A 20,328-nucleotide genomic window follows, 5' to 3' on the forward strand; every position below is an offset into this window, starting at 1 on the left:
CAAGATGGTATTATTGGGATGTATATGTGGGTGTATAAGTCCTAACCGTTTTTTTTTCCTGAAGATGGTGTCATAGGGCACCGGAACATATGTTAGTTTTATGTTTTTTTTAAGGACAGGACCATATTTTTAATAGCTGTTTATTGTGTAATGATTTCAACGTCGTATTTATTTTAATTGTCAAAAAACAAGTTTTACACAGTGTCGTTTTAAATCGTGTACTGGTTAAATATTTTAAAAGCAGTACAAAAAATATAGTCGTTAATAATGAAACGTTTAAGTGTATTTCACTGTGTTGAAAATTCCTTTGCAAGTCGGCATTTAGTGATGTACATACAGATTTTTCTCGCCTTTTAGCACGTGATTAGCAAGAGTGTTTTTGTCTTTCCTTAATTACAGAAGTTTATATTTTGTGTTGACAGTTCTTTTTGAAGATGCCGACAAAGCGTTCTTTCCAGACAGTCTTGTTACAGATTATTTATACATGTTTATCAATGTCATATTCATGGGGATGAAAATACGTTTAGGTTAGTTACTCACGCTGTGTTTTAAACAACTGCAATCAACCTTTATCTTCACGTATTAAAAAAACGTTAGCAGAAACACACTGAAAAATATAGTATTTCTATCGGACCAAAGAAACTACAAGGAAACAGTGACACGTGAATGCAGTACATTTGTACACTGTGTAATATTACCCACGATTCTTTGCGCTCTTTTGTAAACTATAACTTAAACATTTAGAATGAAAATAAGTAGATCAAAATCGAGTAGGAAACAAACTGCTTTGTCAAAATGCTGAAAAAAAAAGGTACATTAAGTTAAAAAAGGTTTTATTTCTGGCGTCCGACTTGTTCTTCTCGACTAGTAATGTTTATATTACCTTGTTTTTATCATTTTCAATTCTTTTGTCCGCGCAATAACCAGCTTGAGCTTGTCGGTATGAGTAATAAATACAGTTGACCACTGATTAACAAATCCGTTGCCTACTTCCTCAATTTCAGCCCATTTGGATTCTTCTCAAACCAATTTCTCTGGTCATAACCATTACAGCATTCCCTCATGCATAAAGACTATGTGTTTTATTTTGTTTTGTCGCAAAGTTACACAATAAGCTTTATGCACTCCGTCTTTAGAAGAAACGTAGACCAAGCTATTTTTCGCATTATTTATTCTTCAAGATCATCTAATTCCTTTATTGCACACCTGTGTATCGATACAAGACTTCTTTATTGCACGTTTGTGCACAGATACGTGCACTACATTTAACAATGTAAAGTTGATGAATAATGTATTTTCTTGCTGAAATCAGTCATTATAGCATTAATAAACTGATCCAAGTTACTAATCCTAGCGTTTTACTTTTCAAGTTGATAACATTTAGGTTTTTCTTTTCATAACATGTAAACAGAGGTGTCGCTAGGCGCTGGTGCACGGGACCTGTACCCCTATTCTATTTCACAGTGTCCCGAATCCGCAGTTGGTGTTTTGAAAAATCAGAATACAAAACCATGATCGGTATCACTGAAATACCGAAAATTTCCTTGCTTATAGGCCCAAGTCCTGGATCTTATAGGCACCTGCAGCGACACCTTTACGTGTAAAGTTTGCGATGGAAGTGTAGACTTTGGAATAAACCGGTGTAATTACTACATTTTTTAGTTAAAATGTAAACTAGATTGTATTGTTAAAGCATAATATATTGTTATTACTACGGTGTATTCTACCGTAGGTACATCTTGCTATTTCTCATGAAATAATTTCGAAAGTTATCAAATGATAAAATCTTTCTTTGTTTTCTATCCTTATCAAATCGATAAACAAAAACTATTGTTTCCTTTCTGTAGGTGCTGAATTGTTATTTATTATTATTTTTACACGGAATACTAACTGAAATTATTGACGGGCGTGGTTTGTTGGTGACTGTAATAAAATGTGGATTCAAGTGATTCGAAACGCGATGCTTCTGAAAATGATCCACAGTTTCGGACAGGAGTACGTTATAAATGTAACAGTTATTCCCTTTATTGAAAACTAGGCTAGTGACGGCAAGTTATGCTGATTAATTGTCTTTCTGCTGATCAGTAGTTGAAAATTAGAGACAAATATTTCTGAATCCCATTTATCCTACTTACGCATAAGTGCCAACATTGAAAATTTAAATTTCGGGAATTTTTTGTTATATACATCTTAGAAGATATTTGAATTTCTTATTCTTAGCTTTAATCCTGTTAGGCACAGTGGTATGTCTGCTGACTTAAAACGCTAGGAATCTGGTTTCGTTACTCGAAGTGGGCAGAAAATAGATAGCCCATTGTGTAGGGCTGCACTTGATTACAAGCAAACATAATAATCCCATTAAAGATGACTAAATGTGAATAAAACTTTATTTCTGAAGAAATAAAAACAGTAATAATAATAATAACCTCGTTATCAGAGTTGTTTTGTCATACCGACGTGGACTTCAGAACGACTGAATAAATATTATTATTTTCAGCAATTAATGTTTTCACTTGGCCATTGCAAATTCAGTGCAATTAAATATAAAATTCACTGTATATAATTACAGTTCCGACATACACAGCTGTTCGTGATTCTGGGAATAAAACGGCTTTCATGACGTTTGATAAGTTATTCTGTATTGGAAATAATTGAAAGTCTGTCTGTGTCCCCATTGGTGCACTCATCCACTCTATCTAACTATCATTTACGTCACAAAAATCTTATTTTTTGTATACAGTATGAGGAAATGGAAAGCAGATGTCTTTGCTTGGTTGATTAGTGTTAAACATGTTATATTGTGATTAGCAATTAAGTGCTGTGTGGCATAAGCCTTAAGTTGAAGTATTTTCGCTTTTATGTAAAAACCGCCATATAACTGTAGTTTAAAATTTTATTTGGCTAATATTTTATTATTTCTGTTCTGGTTTATTTTATGTGATAATTGAAGTTGCAGTGGACTCTCCAGTATAATTATATAAAAGAAAGTTTAAGCGGGTAGTATCCAAAGGCAGTAGGGGGAGGGTATCTTGTATAAAATGACTAGGTTCGTCCACTCCAGGTACTCCAGTGTCCAACGTTTCGAGTTATGAGTAAATATTTGCGTCAAAGCTCAAACTTTTTTCTAAGTCGTTGGCATCTCAATTATCAAAGGCGTTTGAAAGTTGTTACATTAATTTAAACAGGTATATTTCTACTATGGGCGAAGATCGGCCTCGCACAGCTTGATGTTCACGTGCGGTATAAAAACAGATTTCTGAAAGTTGTACCGTAGAAACAACTGTTAGAGTTGAGTGTAATTAGTTAAGAACTTTATACTGATGTTTTAGTCGACAGATAGTCACCATATCACATACAAAAATGAATCATCATATTTATAGCCAAATGTGTCAGGAAGTTTTCTCAGATAAAGCACAATTGCTAGTAAAAGATATACCCGGGATCATGATATAACACATTACTGCCTTAACAGAGTTTTACAGTTATTACATGGTAGAGTTTGCTATGTCGAAACGCTTTGCATCTATTTAAAACATTAATGGGTCTATGTAATTATTCAGCCGTATTGCTAGGTTGCATGGTTGTTTGATTTGTTTTGAATTTCGCGCAAAGATACTCGAGGGCTATCTGTGCTAGCCGTCCCTAATTTAGCAGTGTAAGACTAGAGAGAAGGCATTCACCGCTATCTCTTGGGCTACTCTTTTACCAACGAATAGTGGGGTTGACCGTCACATTATAACGCCCCCACGGCTGAAAGGGCGAGCATTTTTGGTGCAACTGGGATTCGAACCCGCGACCCTCAGATTACAAGTCGAGTGCCTTACCCACCTGGCCATGCCGGGCCTGCTGAGTGCATAGTTGTATTTTCAAAACTTTCCCCAGTGGCTCAAGTCGTCCCTAATTTAGCAGTGTAAGACTAGCGGGAAGGAAACTAATCATAACTACTCACCGCTAATTCTTTGGCTACACTTTCACCAACGAATAGTGTCGTACATTATAACGTCCCAACGGCTGAATGGGCGAGCATGTTTGGTGACGGGAAATCGAACTTGCAACCCTTAGACTGCGAGTCTTAATCATCTGGCCTTGAAAATGAGTTAATTACAGGAATGTAAGAAAACAATCTGCAGTTAACATTTTGTGTAGTAAGTAAAACCGGATTAATATGACCAAACTATTGCATTAGGTCACTTATTGTTTACTAGTCAAATACACAAGTAACAAAATGTATAGAATTTTAATACCACAATCAAATGTGTTGAAATATTATGTTTTTTTTTCATATACCTGAATTGAATTGTAACTAGTTTTGGCTGTTTTAAATAGAAAAAAAAAAAAAGTAGCAACATAGGGCTTTTTTTTTAACTAATCTTACAAGAGTTATTTGAAACGGGGTGACTGGAAGAAACATCTTGTCCAATTCTGTAAGTTGCTCTTTGCAACAATTACAAAAATATATCAAACATTAGTTACTACAAGAGATGAAATTGTATCTCATTGGATTTACTCATGAAGGAGATACTTGTATCATTGTCGTCTTTGACAACTGGTCTCTTTAAACCTGAAATAGACTTTTACGTTTAAATAATACATTTCCTAGGTATGTAGAGAATTATTGCAACTTTAAAAACTTAGAGAGTATTGTTAGCTACGAACTCTTTGCGATAGAATGTTCTAGAAGACGCTTGTATATAGTTTTCTGTGTTTTATCGGTTTGTTTTTGTGTTCTTTCACACTTTCTGAAGCTATAATGGACGTCTCGCTGACTTTTCTTAGCTGTTTTTGAAGTCATTAAAGTTTTATATTTAAATTTTGCCCGTTCACAGTATTAGAAAACGTGTAATAATTTCTGTTTCCTTTCGTTCAATCTTGACACGCTTGCGCGGAAGCAATTATGTTTAGGTATTCAGAATATTGTGTGGGTCTTTTTGTAATAAACAGCAGTTTCACCGTCTAACCTATCATGAAGATTAAAAGAGACAAAGACTTGTTTCATTCAAGGATATTTCATAGCTTGAAACTTGCCTCGAGGCAAATCGAGATGCAATTCAGATGATGTCTTCAATACGACTTACTTGCGTAATGTTAATACACTTCCATGCCACAAAGTGAGCAAATTCTTCATCTTTGACTTTATAAATATAGAACACGACAATATTCTGATACATTAAACAAGGGGTTTCTCATCTTTCTCAGTACAAGCCGTCCCCCTTCAGAACATTTCACATTTTGACTCGGGATCTTCACCCAAAGAATCTATCAACATTGAGTAGATTACTAATTTTGTATCCGCGGCCCCAGTTTGTGAACTGCTTCATTAAACCACCCGTCAGTTACAAAATAAAGCTTTTGCGATGTAATTTTACCTCTTATAGGGTTATAAATTTTGTAAGATTATCTACAAGTTTGAACCTTTTTAACTAGTCATTAGGTTTTGTTTTCAGTTATGATACGATGTTTACAGAAATCCATAAATTTGTTTCAGTAGAAAAAACAAATTGGATCTATTTCTGGATTCAAACCAAGCAAGTTGAATGGAATAGTATCCATTCGTTTGTTTTATTTAGTGTAACCGTAAAGCTGTCTAGCAGACTACGTGTGCTATGCACAATGTAGGTACGAAACTCAGTAATTTATCACTATAAGCTCTCAGTCCTACCACTGATCCAGTAGGAATGGATGAGACAAATGAAACGAAAGCAAGAATTTGATATTTTATCGTATATTAATATAATAATTTGAGGATTTCCTGAGCTCGCACAAAAGTCGAAAATTTTTCACATTACAAGATGCATATTTTTCCTTTTTCTTAATTTTTATGATATATTCTAACAACAGTGGGAGAGCCAAGTAGATATTAATGTTTATTAATGTTGGTGTTGAAATCTGTCTAGCTCTCATATAATGCTGTTGAAACATGGATCATACGCTGAGGGGACTACAAAATATTGAGAATATATACCAGTTGATAACTTTACATTCCTGGATTTCTCACTGGCAACACCAATAGAACCAGAACTTCCAATCGTAAGACAGTAATAACAGTAGTATTGTAAAGTTAAATAAAGGAAAGGTTTTGTGACGAAAGCTGGGATTCTGTTCTAACACTAAGCTGTTAATAGACGAAGCGATGTGGGGAACTTATTCTCCACGTAAAGTTGAGACAGCTTAGTCTGCTATGTGATCATTAGCTGTTCAAGTGATATGTCCACTTCCTTCTCTATCTAGTTCAGTTCAGTAGCCAGCTCTACATAATTTTGTTACTTTATTCTTATACTCCTGGGGATTACTGTCAATATGAGGAGATTAGTTTGTAAATAGTACCTGTAAGAAATAACCACGAGAACCATACAGCTAAAAAGGTTTTTAATTGTGTTTTTGTGTCAAGTTTAGTCTGTGCTCAAAAGTAACCAGATATAAAGGAATCGTTCCTGTCGGAATTAAAACTTTTAGAAACTATGCATACCATAGTAACGAATACAAATCTGTAGGAATAAATATTTTTACTTGGAATTTTGCCGTTAATTGCAAGTTTTCGGAAACTACAACTGCCATAGCAGATGAATGTTTAGTGTGAGGTCTGCGTCACCCAAATTTTTAAAGAAATTGTGATTTCAGTATCGCAACTGAAATTACTGTAATTAATTATTAGCTTAAATATGTTATTTTAATAGTATTTTTGAAACATTTTGAATAAAGCTACACAAAGGGCAAACTGCTGTCCATAATTTGAAATTGGTAGACTAGAAGGAGGAAAGTTTGTAACAACAGTCGCCTTGAGCTACATTTCTATTTCTCTGAACGAATAGCAGGATTCAACTCTCATGCTTATAACGCACTCACAACTCTTATTAAGGTGCGGAGTTCGCTTTTGACACAACGGGCCATGATTGTCACTCCTAGAATTTGCTGTCTAAGCACGTTGAGCACTGAGGACATATGCAGCTGTCTTCTAATTAACTTGGTAACCAAGAACTGCTAGATAAAAGCCGCGAGTGAAAATTAAAAAGAAGAAAATTAGAATGAAGAAAATAGGTCTATAATTTGAAATACAGAATAGCTTTGTTATAATCAAAACAATTTCGATGCTGTTACTAATATATTGATAACGTTTCTATGTGGGTATAAGATACCTAAGCCTAAAAAACATACGAACAGAACGTGTTAATTAAGCATAATTAAATTAAAGTATCATATTTATAGGAAACACTTAAATACATTAATGTTTATTCTTGGCACAAACTTAAAATCTTAGCTATGTTTGAAGATGTCCCCAATGGCACAACTGTATGTCTGCGGACTCACAAAGCTAAAAACTGGATGTCCCTTTATTATTCCAGTTTTATATCCTGGTAGGTCAATGGAATGTTACGGATTAATAACGTTAAATTCGGAGTTTGGTTTATTCGCTGTGGACACAGCAGATTTTCCAATGTAAATTTGCTCTAAAACAGACAATCCTTCTGGTGTTTATTTTTTGTTTTGTTTTTCGTAGAAACTAGTTGTACCTATAGATGAAACTACAAAGTTTTTTTATTTTGCTACAAAGTGAAATTATCACGTTCCCTACCGCAGAATAATAATAAAAAATAAACATTTAATAGATGCCAAGGAGCAGTCATAGTGTCCCAAACTTATATGCAACAAGAGAAATTTGCCTTTGAAACTTAATTGTCGGTGTGTCAAGTGGTCTCTCACTAAAAGTCAGTTGTGACCAACCATGTGTTAAGATGGTTAGTAGGGTAGGAAAAATCATTACGTGTATAAAATTTAGTCTTGCAACCTGTGGCACGTTTGTAACAATACCATGAGGGAGAGGTAATAATTATTGTTCACAAAACACCATCATTCCAGTAGTATTGTTGCGTTGTCCACATAACGGAGTGTTTCTTGCTTAGCTTCGTCTTTTACTGGACCTCAAAATATAAGGAACAAATTATAAATTTTTCTGGTGAATTAAATTTGTTTTAGAATAATGATACCGCCTCGCCGTAAATTTTTTATTATAAAAAAGGGTATTTGTAAATTATGTTGCCCATTAGTAATTCGTTGCGCTATAAAAACCCATCCTTGAGCATTAGATAATGTTAGAAAATTGAACCATGGGAACAGTTAAGTTTCGTTTTCCCGAATTAATAGGATGTTCCTCCTGTCAAAAATGGTGAGTCATTCATTCATTCACTAATTTGTCTCCGTCTGAAATACGGATTAAAAATACCCCTTTTTCCGTAAGTGTATGGCGAGTTTTTCCATCCATTGTTTAGTTGAGCACGACCTTGATTGTTTGGCCTAAACTAGTTTACCTGTAACGTCGGTGTCTCTGATCCTCCCCTCTACCCGTCACTTTCAATAGCGAGTCATGTCACAAAATAATAGACCGCCTGGCGCGTGGTGTGAGAAGGGAAGTGAACTGACTGGTGGTCAAGTAGTTGTTAAAAGGTTATAATGTGAAACGTATTTTCGATCCAAATATGTGTAATAGCATATCTGACACATAGCACATTGTCCTAGCATTCATTTAAACTTGGATCAGAACTCTGATGAAACGGAAGTGATCTAAATGTGTGAGTTACAAACCCCATCTTTGTTACAACAATTAGATCATAACTCTAATGAAACTGAAGTGATTCAAATATGCGAGTTACAAACCCTCACACTTGTTATAATAATTGGATCAGAACTCTGATGGTTTGTTTTTAATTTTGCGCAAAGCCACACGAGGACTATCTGCGCTAGCCGTCCCTAATTTAGCAGTGTAAGACTACAGGGAAGGCAGCTAGTCATCACTGCCAACCTTTGGGCTACTCTTTTACCAACGAATAGTCAGATTGACTGTCACAATGTAACGCCCCCACAGCTGAAAGGACGAGCAGGTTTGGTGTGACGGAGATTTGAACCCGTGACCCTCGGATTACGAGTCGAGTGGAACTCTGATGGATTTGATCTAAATATGCGAGTTACAAACTCTCATCTTTGCTACAACTTTCTATACGCTTTAAACATCGATGTTCACACACACACGCACATGTATCTATAGGATAGTAATACATTTATTCAACTAATTTATAAGTCGTTAATTGTGGTATGAACCTCATTCTTTCCAAACGCCTATCGAACTTAAACTATTTTTGTTAGCTTACCGACAAACAAACTCATTATTGTAATGACATCATCCTCACGTGTCCTGAACCATGGGAGTAGTGTGTACTACCTACGCAATAGGAAACAATTATTCGTAATAAGAGGTTATACGTGATCACTTTTTTTTTTATTATTCACACAATTCACCCGTGCTCCTTTTGTTCCGGAAAATGAACTTTTAATCGGAAATAACCTTTGTTGAATGATATGCTTAAATATAACATAGTGGCTGCTGGCGTGTGTGTGTGTGATAGCAGGGTAGTTAAAAAGTACCGTTTAATTCAAGGAGCACGTGAGTTTTCACTTTCAGAAATTTATTCTCTTCCTTAAATAAAGTATGTATTCATACTCCAAGAGGTTAACACTCGTTCAGATTGTCATCAGGAAGTTTTAGTAACATAAAAAGTATTTTATTTTGGCACTAAACATCTACAAATATGTATTTTATATTTAGAGACAGAGTGCATTTAAAACTGAAGCTAGTGTTCTAGATTGTTCTTTATCAGAAGCTATAACATCATTAAAAGCTGAAGTACTCTTTTTTGGTGGTGCTTCACTAGAAGCTGGAGCACTCTTACAAAGAATTGATCCTTCACCAGAAGCTGGAGCACTCTTTCAAAGAATTGATCCTTCACCAGAAGCTGGATCACTCTTTCAATGAATTGATCCTTCACCAGAAGCTGGATCACTCTTTCAAAGAATTGATCCTTCACCAGAAGCTGGATCACTCTTTCAAATAATTGATCCTTCATCATAAGCTGGATCACTCTTTCAAAGAATTGATCCTTCACCAGAAGCTGGAGCACTCTTTCAAATAATTGATCCTTCATCATAAGCTGGATCACTCTTACAAAGAATTGATCCTTCACCAGAAGCTGGAGCATTGTTATAAAGAATTGATACTTCTTCAGAAGCTGGAGCACTGTTATAAAAGGTTGATTTTTCACCAGAAGCAGGAGCTCTGTTACAAAGAATTGATTTGTCATTAGACGTTGGAGCAGTGTTATAAAGAACTGGTACTTCACCAGAACTGGAGCACTGTTATAAATGGCTGATTCTTCGTCAGATTCTGAAGTACTGTTACAAAATATTTTCATTTTCTGGAGTGTTCCAGATCATATAAACTTGTGATTTACTCCTTTTTGATAGTTTATGGAAATGTTGCATGATTATAGAAAGAAAGCGGCAACATATTACATAGATTCCACTTTGATCCTCCGAAATAATGAAAACAATCAAATTGTAAGAAGGAGAAAACGTTTGAGAACCATTGTGCTGGATTGTTCTAGAGTAATGATTCCGAAAGTTGGCACTCCACTTGTAATCTGAGGGTCGCGAGTTCGAATCCCCGTCCCACCAGACATGCTCACCCTTTCAGCCGTGGGGTGTTATATATTACGATCAATCCCACTATTCGTTTGTAAAACAGTAGCCCAAGAATTGACGGTGTGTGATGATAACTAGTTGCATTTCCTCTAGTGTTACGCTACAAAATTAGAAACGGCTAGCGCAGTTAGCCCCTGTGTAACTTTGTGCAAAATTCAAAACAAACCAAACTAAAATCCAAATTTGATACCGATTTCGTTCAGTGACAAAAGAAAAATATTGTAAATGATTCGATTTTTGTAAAATTTATACCTTTTACACGCTGCTAACAATGGATGGAAAGTGTGTTATCTTTCCATCACAACTTTACATCGATTGTGGTTATCACGTGACTTACTGATTTCCATACTTAAAATTATTTTAATATAAAGTATTCAACCCCTCTAGTGTACGTATTATTATTATTATTCGGAGGTTTTATACAATATTGTTCTTGACGACTCCTTACTAGAGGCGAGTTTTTTGTTTTTCTTTATCAAACGTGACAACAACGTTTCAAAGTGTTTTCTCACCCAAACAGTGGTTGTGCTGTAGAGTTTTCTTCACCAGATGCTACAATAGTGTTTTACAGTATTTTCTATCAGAAACTATAGCAGTGTTAAATGTATTAGCCATCAGATGTATAGTAAATTTTTAAAGAACGTTTGCTGTAAAGTGGTGTTAAAAATAGTTGTTATGGGAGCATTAAAAGACAGTATTTGTAACTGGCTGGCTACACAAGTGTAGCAGCGGATATTTATAAGTAATTATGACAGTGTTACAAGAGATATCTCAAAGGGACCGTGAGAGTGTAAAAAAATACATTTATGAGATATTATGACAGCGCTATAAATATACATCTATAAGAGGTTGTGAGAGAGCTACAAGAGATAATTATATATAGCTGTGGAAGTGTTAAAAGGGATATTTATACATAGCCGTGGAAGTGTTAAAAGGGATATTAATACATAACCGTGTAAATGTTACACGGAATATTTACAAGTGATTTAGTCGTGCTACAAGGACTATCTGTAGAAGAGTTACAATAAATTAACGTAGTACTGCAAATGATTATTTTTCTAGGAACACATTAATATAAAAAATCCTTCATCAAAAATTAAATATTAAACCTCGCACTGAAGAATTTATATTGGAGAATAGGTCTTTTTATTTAGTTTTTACATTATGGTTTTAGAAATTCTTTTCAAGAAGATTACAAGTCACGTAGTTCGTCTATACTATTCATAAATTAGCTGACGTATAATAAATAGGTTGTACTATTAATTATCTAATCGTTGTTGCAAGAACAAAAATAAAACTCTCAAAACAGTTCTCGTATATATCTTGTTAGTTCTGAAATTATTCCCAGAAGCTGATTTCAGAAGTTCTTTGCAAATGTATGACAGACTTCAGAGCTGTAAATTTAACGTTTATATCTCTCTGCTTGGATCGTCCATTGGGTTTGCAGTTGAGTGCTTCCATATTTCATTGTTAAGAAGGTTAATTTATGCGTGTTTTTTTCTTTCTGTTGTCTTACGCCTGATCTCCACATATCATAACATAAAGACTACGATTAAGCATTGTTTAATGAGACGTGAACGCCAAAACTATTCCGTATATGTTACTCATTACGTTCACTTTGAATCAGACCTCTCTAATCGCTGGGTTAGTCGCACGGAGTAACTGTACAATCGGGTTGTAGCTTGTCAGTCAACCCTTTCTTGCGGAGGTTGATCCATCGTTAATTAAGATTCCTTTGAGGGCCAGGATCGCAGAAGAAGAAGAAAAAACCGGAAAGGTTGTGGTGACAAATTGACTGGTAGATGCTGATGTCGACGTTCTTACGTTTAGAATCAGTTAGCTGTCACACAGCCAACGTCTGTCGTGTAAACCTACGCGAATACACCAATATAGTGCTCTAACTAGTATGCATCTTAATCTCTCGCTTCTTTTCTGTTGTCTTTGCATTTTTTTCTTTGAGAACTGGCGGATTCTTCGTTTTGTTAAAAAGACAGCAGACATCTAAGTATCCCAGTGAGGTTCACTGTGTGCTAAGAAGGGGAAGGAAGGTTGACACATCCGAACAAAACATAAGTATTTGAATTTCTTCTTGTTTTTTGTGTTATTTTTTTTCGTAGAAAATGTTTAAAATTAAACTGATATCGGTAGCTTGATATTTTAGTAACTTTCAATTCTGGGAAATAAGTTGAAACCATCTGTAATCTTGAACGTCAATACTGAGAATCGTGAAATAATAGACCTCACGAATTATTTATTGAGTCTCAAATTGTCCCAACCAGATAGTATGTATGCTATATATATATATATATACTAAAACTAAAATTTGAAGCATCGACAATCTGTTACTTTCTTTGTTGAGTTTTCTATTTAAAACATGGTGACATAGTCAGGATATTACAGTTTTAGACAATTCCGATAAACGTACATCTTTTCCTTCTTCTTAAAAGTTACAGGAGCTTTTATGTGTAACAACATTTTAACATTAACTGTAATTTTCTGGTTGTTATCCTTCCTCCAAAGAAACCAGTTTTAATATTCGCTAATAAACTTGAAGAATGTTCACCAGATAAAGAACAAAATAACAACGAACTGACTGTCGACATTCAAGCTTTTGTGCTGATTTGGTGCTATTCGTAGTTTCGTAGTCCAGTTGGAAAAGAAATCTTATATTACCACATGCATCTGTAGGTGTCGATCTATACAATGACTTACAATAACAACTGTTGCATAATGGTCATTATTGCTTTCAACTGCACCGTGAGTGTGTAAGAACGGGCGTTTCTTGTACTGTTAACGATGTGCCTCAAGAGCTTAAAGCTCTAATCTAGAAAGTTAATTTAGATTTTTGGCATTTGTGTGTGATCGTGTCCGTAAGCGAGAATATAACATGCTTTGTCTTTTCTTTATTTCTAAAACATTTTGTTTCGCGTATTTTCTTTATATGTGGATTTATATATTATAAAGAACGGGGGGTATTTCTGCTTTAGAGTATGTTAGTTGTTTTTTTTATTCCATTTCTTATAGCAGTGAACGCCGCTGTATAGCGTGGGAGAGGTCGAGGTTTTCACTGCATTGAAGAGAATACAAAAACAGCTGGATTGGATGCATTTATGTTCGAGAACGTTTTCACATGATCGCATCAGCTATGTATAGTTGGCTGGAGGGTTGTCGAGACCAGTATCCAGTGAAGTTTCCATAACTATAGCACCAGATAAGTGTGTAATTATTAGTAGGCACAGGTTATTTCGGGTTGAACTATGTTATCGTGGGACGTGTCGTCTGTTTTTGCAGCAGCACTACTCTGCTTAGATTAACTATATACGCTTGTTTACTTTTGAGATTAACTTAAGAGCCGTATTGTGCTAAAATGTAATCCTTCCTGTTTCTGATAAACTTTTCGTTTCGCTTTGTTTTATGGTACATACATGTAGCTCATAAGAAGAAGAATATATTATGTCAATCACACTGTAAATACTATATCTAGTACCGACGGGCCTGGCATAGCCAGGTGGTTAAGGTACTCGACTCATAATCTGGGGGTCGTGGGTTCGAATCCCCGTCCCACCAAATATGCTCGCCCTTTCAGCCGTAGAGGCTTTATAGTGTGACGGTTAATCCCACTAGTCGCTGGTAAAAGAGTAACCTAAGGGTTGGCGGTGGGTGATGATGAATAGCTGCCTTCCCTCTAATCTTACACTGCAAAATTAGGGACGGCTAGCGCAGATAGCCCTCTTGTAACCTTGTGCGAAATTTCAAACAAACCAACTCAGTACCGACGAGGTCTTTCCAACTGTCCCAGGACTCATCAGGCCGGCTGAAGTAGCGATAGAGACGGTATTTACATCAACCATTTGGGTTACATAGGAAATTCTAATTTTTATCAGTTTTATTTAAATCGCTACATATCATAATTAGGTTTATGATTTTTATTAACACCGTGTTATTTATTCATTTTACTTAAATAACCAGAACTACTGGCGAACAAGCAAGCTTGGTATGAGTGAGTAAAATTCTCATTTACTCTCGAAAGTTCACACTTTGATTTATGTTTTTATTTGGCTACAATGTACATAGATATGTTTTTTTTTCTTGAATAACATGCTCATCATCTTTTATAAACAGTATAACATCTTTTAGTGGCAGGAGATGAGGTAGACGTTGGATCTTTAGTTTGTAGCAGCTTGAATACAATCTGTGTCAAGGGTTCCAGTGTATTTTGGTTGTTGTTGTTATACTGGCATAATGATTTTGTGTATCCACAATTTTTTAATACGAAACGTTTTTACATTTGCCACAAAATACATATAGAACTGAAGGCAAAGCAAACGGATTCAGTTTTACTTTTGACATAATGATTATAATTCTACGATGATATAACTTTAAAAGACTTTAAAATGTTCGTTAAAATTAGTTTGTAGGAGAATCCAATACAGCAACTCTACATAAACATGTAGCGTCAAGCTCACTAATAGGGTTAAGTTTGAGAGACGATAGATTCTAAGCGCTTTGTGGATACCTCTTTAACAGATGTGTATTTTACCCTTCGCTTTCTGTAACTTGCAACCTAGCTTTGTTTGTGTGTCATGCGAAACACCTTTTGTCTTAGAACTTGTTACCTTTTTTTTTTTTAAGTTTCATTAAAGATGAGGAGTTGTTTTCACGCACTTTTACTTCGGTGTTAAAAGTAGCATAAATTATGCATAATATTTATTTATATGCATATAAAGACTAACTCCCTTCATATGGAATGTTGTTCTTCCAGTTCTATTACGTTTTCAGTTCTGATAACGATAGTAACCGCAATATCTAGAGGAACGTCAGGAAATGTACCAGTGAGTTAAGCTGAGTTTCTCTGACTATGTTTGAGTTTCAATTAAAATAAAAGAGACTGAAAAAATCTTAGTGTAAACTAATATTTTTATAAAATAACAATCAAAACAAACGCTCACATTGTGCGGTACTTCTGGATGACGGAAATAGAACTATGAATTACCTATTTTATTCTGTGGAAATTGTGTTCTGTTTTGAGAGGGTATGGCATTCTGCACGTTAAAAAAAAATTTTTTTTTTTCTCTTTTGATGTGCAGGTGATAACCACGTCACTGGTTGTTTCAAGTGAAAGTAAGGAGGACAACTTCTGGTAACACTGGTAGCGTCTTCAATCAGAATAGCATGGTGTTCAAGTTATATTAAGCATATATAGTCACAGAAAGTCCTCACAAAGTACACAGTGAATATCGTTGGATCTTTATTTCAAAAGTTGTTACATTACATTGTTTACCCAGGTTGTACGTATTGTCTGCTGTTAGGTGGCACCACCAAAAATAGTGATACAAATCCTTGAACTCAGGGCTCTTCTTTATTAATGTTTAGTTACTTTTTGATATTGTTCCTACTTCAGGCTTCGTCTTTTGTCCAGAACAACTTTTATAGAATTATATTATGGTAAGTTTGTTGTTTTTTATCTCCTTGTCGTCTTTGCTTGAAATGTCTTCAAATCAGATCTTCCCAGCCATGCTTAAGCAGTTAAGCTTCTTTGCGCCATGTTACTAAGCATTCAACTAGTTTGTTCTTTGCTTCCTTTAGGAATTGTTACACTGCGACTGTAGCGCCACATGTCAAAGTGTCACAGTCCACCTTCTTCGGTGTCAGAACGTGTAGTTAGTTCCACCATGTAATTTTCCCATCAGTCAAGATACTTTCAAGTCAGAATTATTGTCAACGTTTTGATTTGCGTTATCAAACATAACGACTTAATAAATTAAAACAATGGATAATTAAAAGTTATTTGTGATGCGACGTCACAAATTAGATTGAATTTCGCAGGAGTTAAGAATGGACTGCATGTCAGGGACTTTGTTGTTGTACAGTATGGCTATTTGTATATGATATAGTCATATTCGTACAATTTCTTGCTCACAGGTTTATAGTAATTAACTGCTTGTTTCTTGTTAAACTATACAATGTGTTACCTGTACCGTGTGCAGCACGGGTATCCTAGCTATCAAACTATACAAACTATAGTTTGTATATGCTGTGCGCACTTAGCCACTAGGGGGCAGAATAATCAATAAATATATACATCTCACTTTGTACGTTTAACTGAAAATATTTCAAAAACTAGTGTCATTGTTGCATCAAAATTACTTAGAGCATCAAATTATCTTTGAAGTGGCAGTTATACCGGTGATAATGTCTCTATTAATCCTTCATCCTTGTTATTAGACAAGCTGATATCATGATCACTTGACAACCAGTGTTGTCAAACGTGTCTTTATTCTTAAATTATCAATTATTAAAGACGTTGTTACCAAGCATCAAAGTTCGATGTGTAAATTATAACAGACTGAAATATCCTCAACTCTGCTGTTTGGTGGAACGTGAAATACAAAAGGCTTTTCCTCAACAACTCTTACATTAGGATTCAATCTTTCTTTCTTTTGTTGTTGTTTTTAGCTTTTATGAATTCATATTTCACCATACTTAACTTTACGACATTAGTACCTTTCATAGAGTTATTGACATATGATACTTATATACAAATATATACGTTAAACAATGTTTCCTAACAACTTAGATGAGTAATAAATTCGAATTTCAAACCTCAGTTCACTCACACTCTAGATTTTTACTCGAACACAGAAATAAAAGACATTTTAAATCTCTAACAGATGATATATAGGTATATCTATCTGTGTTTTAAATGGTAGTTTTATTTGTCGATGCTCACAAGAAATATAAGAATGAAATTCATGTCTGATGTTACTCTTGAGTTTTCTGTAAATGACACAGGAACTGCTAAAGCGTAAATGTAAATATCCTATATGGGAACACAGGATCCGTTTAGGTCAGTCTTTACTTGGTATAGCACAAGCTGTACTGCCGAGTTGGGAACTCCGAAGTCATGCCACCAATATACCTATTATAGAACATTGGGAGATCAACCAGTTATCTGCAGTTGCCGTCTATGCGATTACTTTTAACAGAATAGTGGGATTAGCTGTCACAGTTATCACGCTTCCTCGGCTAAAAGTGTGGTTTGAACCTTGTGCCCTGCAATATGCGCTAGTCTGTTAACGTTTACACAACTTACCAGACTTATATTTGAATTTCGCGTATAACAAATAAAACGATAAACGCAATTCTGGTTGCGTGGCTATTTCGCATATTTAGTAACTGGTTAAAAAATAATAATTATAATGTAATATCTTTTCAAAAAGTTCCCCCTTCCCTGGAGAGGTAGTTGGGGAAAGTGACTATCATTGGACACATTTCGTGCGTGGAAAAGACATATTTTGTAAAATTCAGCTTATCGAATGCTTATACTGCAGAAAAGTCGAAAGCTTATTAAACGATCAGATCGATTTTGTTTTCTCTCGTAGAAGAAAATGTTCGAGGCGTGTTGCACAATCGAACCGTTGTCAACAGCTTCAAGTACCTTATATCCATAGTAGTACCTTGAAATACGTAGAAATGACAAATTGAGGTACAGATGGTCTAGAGAATGCTATTCATTAAACATCTGAAATTTCAGAGTTGAATGAGCTGTTGTTTCGCCTGTCTGTAGACAATCTAAGCTATGCTATTGATCAAAGATCTGACGATCGAGTGAGTTGTCGTTTCGCCTGTTTTAGACGGTCTAAACTATGCCAGTGATTAAAAATCTAAAGTTTCACCATCACTCCACCTGTCTATAGACAGCCTAAACTGTGTTGTTGATTAAACATATGAAATTTCACGATCGAATTAGCTGTCATTTTGTCAGTCTGTATACGGTAAAAGCGATGTTCTTGATTGAGCATCTGAAGTTTCGCCGATGAATGAATTGTCATTTCGCCTGTCTATATATTTAATATTTTTTCATGGGCCGAAATTATATAGACTCGATCTTCAGTGGACGTTGCCCATCAACGCAGGGCATGGGCGTGAAACGAGTTCGCGAGCTAATCTCAACTAGCAGCACCTGAGCAGGGTCAGCTTCGCGCGAATGTTGAGAGTCAGAAGGAGTCGAGTGTGAGTGGCAGTCGATGTGTTGCTGTGGGACAGTAGCCGGTTTAAAAACATCCTGTCAAGAAGGTGTAAACGTGTTACTAGGATAACTTTCTTCACCACGTGTGTTCTGGCATTACTCCATAGCACAGGAAATGTTACTTCTTTAAAGAGAGAAAAGAACATGAATTTTTATCGTTGAATATGAATACTAAAAACTTAAATCACCTGTACGCAGCGAACTTACAAACCTGTCCAACTACGTAGTTAACAACTGGTAAATATAAATTTGATTGTGATAACTCTATCAAACGGCACTAGAAACCTGTCCAACTACGTGAGTTAGAACCTGGTAAATTTGATTATAATATTTCCATCAAACGGTATTGTAACTGGTATATATAAACTTGTTTATATTTACTGCGTATACATGAACTTTATTAAGATAAGCGTTCTAAAACTCTGGCTTACTATGTAAGTTAGCAACTGGACACGACATAGTATATTATTTAAACTACATTAAACAGTTCTATGAAATTTGTCTTACTACGTAAGTTAGCAACTGGACACGACATAATATATTATTTAAATTACATTAAACAGTTCTATGAAGTTTGACTTACTACGTAAGTTAGCAACTGTCCGACATAGTTTATTATAACTACATTAAACCGTTCTATAAAGTCTGTGTTACTACGTAACTTATCAACTGGACGACATAGTTTATTATTATAACTACATTAAACAGTTCTATAAAGTATGTCTTACTACGTAAGTTAGCAACTGGACGACATAGTTTATTTTAACTACATTAAACAGTTCTATAAAGTCTGTCCTACTACGTTAAGTTAGCAACTGGCCGACATAGTATATTATTTAAACTACATTAAACAGTTCTATAAAGTCTGTCCTACTACGTTAAGTTAGCAACTGGCCGACATAGATTATTATAACTACATTAAACCGTTCTATAAAGTCTGTCTTACTACGTAACTTATCAACTGGACAACATAGTTTATTATTATAACTACATTAAACAGTCCTATAAAGTCTGTCTTACTACGTAAGTTAGCAACTGGACGACAAATAAGATTATTATGATTATTATAATATTACTAGACATCGCTAACGTGTTTTACTATTTAAATAAAGAACCATGTGTTGTTCCTTACTCTCTATATATATTACTCCTTTTGTGATATGTTTTACAAGTGAGCAGTAGTTATATCCTACACACTTCCAGTGTGTTTTACTCTCTAGCAACGTTAGATTAAGAAGTGTCTGGTAGTAGTAGAACACAATACTTATCTAGTAACGCCGGGTTAAGAAGTGTTTGAGAGTAGTAGAATATTTCTTTAGTATCATTGGGTTCAAAAGTGTCTGGCAGTAGTAGAACACAATACTTCTCCAGTAACGCCAGGTTAAGAAGTGTCTGAATATAGTAGAATACAATATTTCTGTAGTAATACTGGGTTAAGAAGTGTCTTGTACAAGTAAAATACTTCTTCTAGTAACTCTGCATTAATGTGAGATGATTTTCTATTTATACGCGGTACTTAATAGTAAAAGGGACTACTGTAAAGTACAGAATGAAACGGGGGAATATACGTGATTAATATGTGTGTTTATATGTTAGATAATTATTGTTAAAGTATGTAGTTGAATAAAGTATAATACTTGAACAATGAACTATAGTATATGAAAAGTCAGAGATGTAGTGCGAGCGTCCCTAATATTCACTTAAGCTCTTATTGCGTGTTGCAACTCAATGTAACATCATAAAATACAATCAAGTTAAGCATTGTTTACTTA

The 20,328-nt window shown here is 34.9% G+C and overlaps 1 protein-coding gene across 11 annotated transcripts in view; it reads left to right on the forward strand.

The window, feature by feature from the left end:
- Positions 1-20,328, forward strand: part of LOC143239480 (homeobox protein cut-like) — a 383,408-nt gene that overhangs the window by 269,835 nt on the left and 93,245 nt on the right. Inside the window, exon 1 of one of the 11 annotated variants that reach the window (XM_076480575.1) lies at positions 12,426-12,600. The exons of 9 other annotated variants lie outside the window; for them this stretch is intronic. The gene's annotated coding sequence lies outside the window, so the exon portion shown is untranslated. Of the gene's footprint in view, positions 1-12,425; positions 12,601-18,625; positions 18,794-20,328 lie in introns of those variants that run through there. One more of the 11 variants, XM_076480576.1, reaches the window with a different exon arrangement.

The sequence above is a fragment of the Tachypleus tridentatus genome, chromosome 13, assembly GCF_004210375.1.
Source record: "Tachypleus tridentatus isolate NWPU-2018 chromosome 13, ASM421037v1, whole genome shotgun sequence".
NCBI classification, from domain to species: Eukaryota; Metazoa; Arthropoda; class Merostomata; order Xiphosura; family Limulidae; genus Tachypleus; species Tachypleus tridentatus.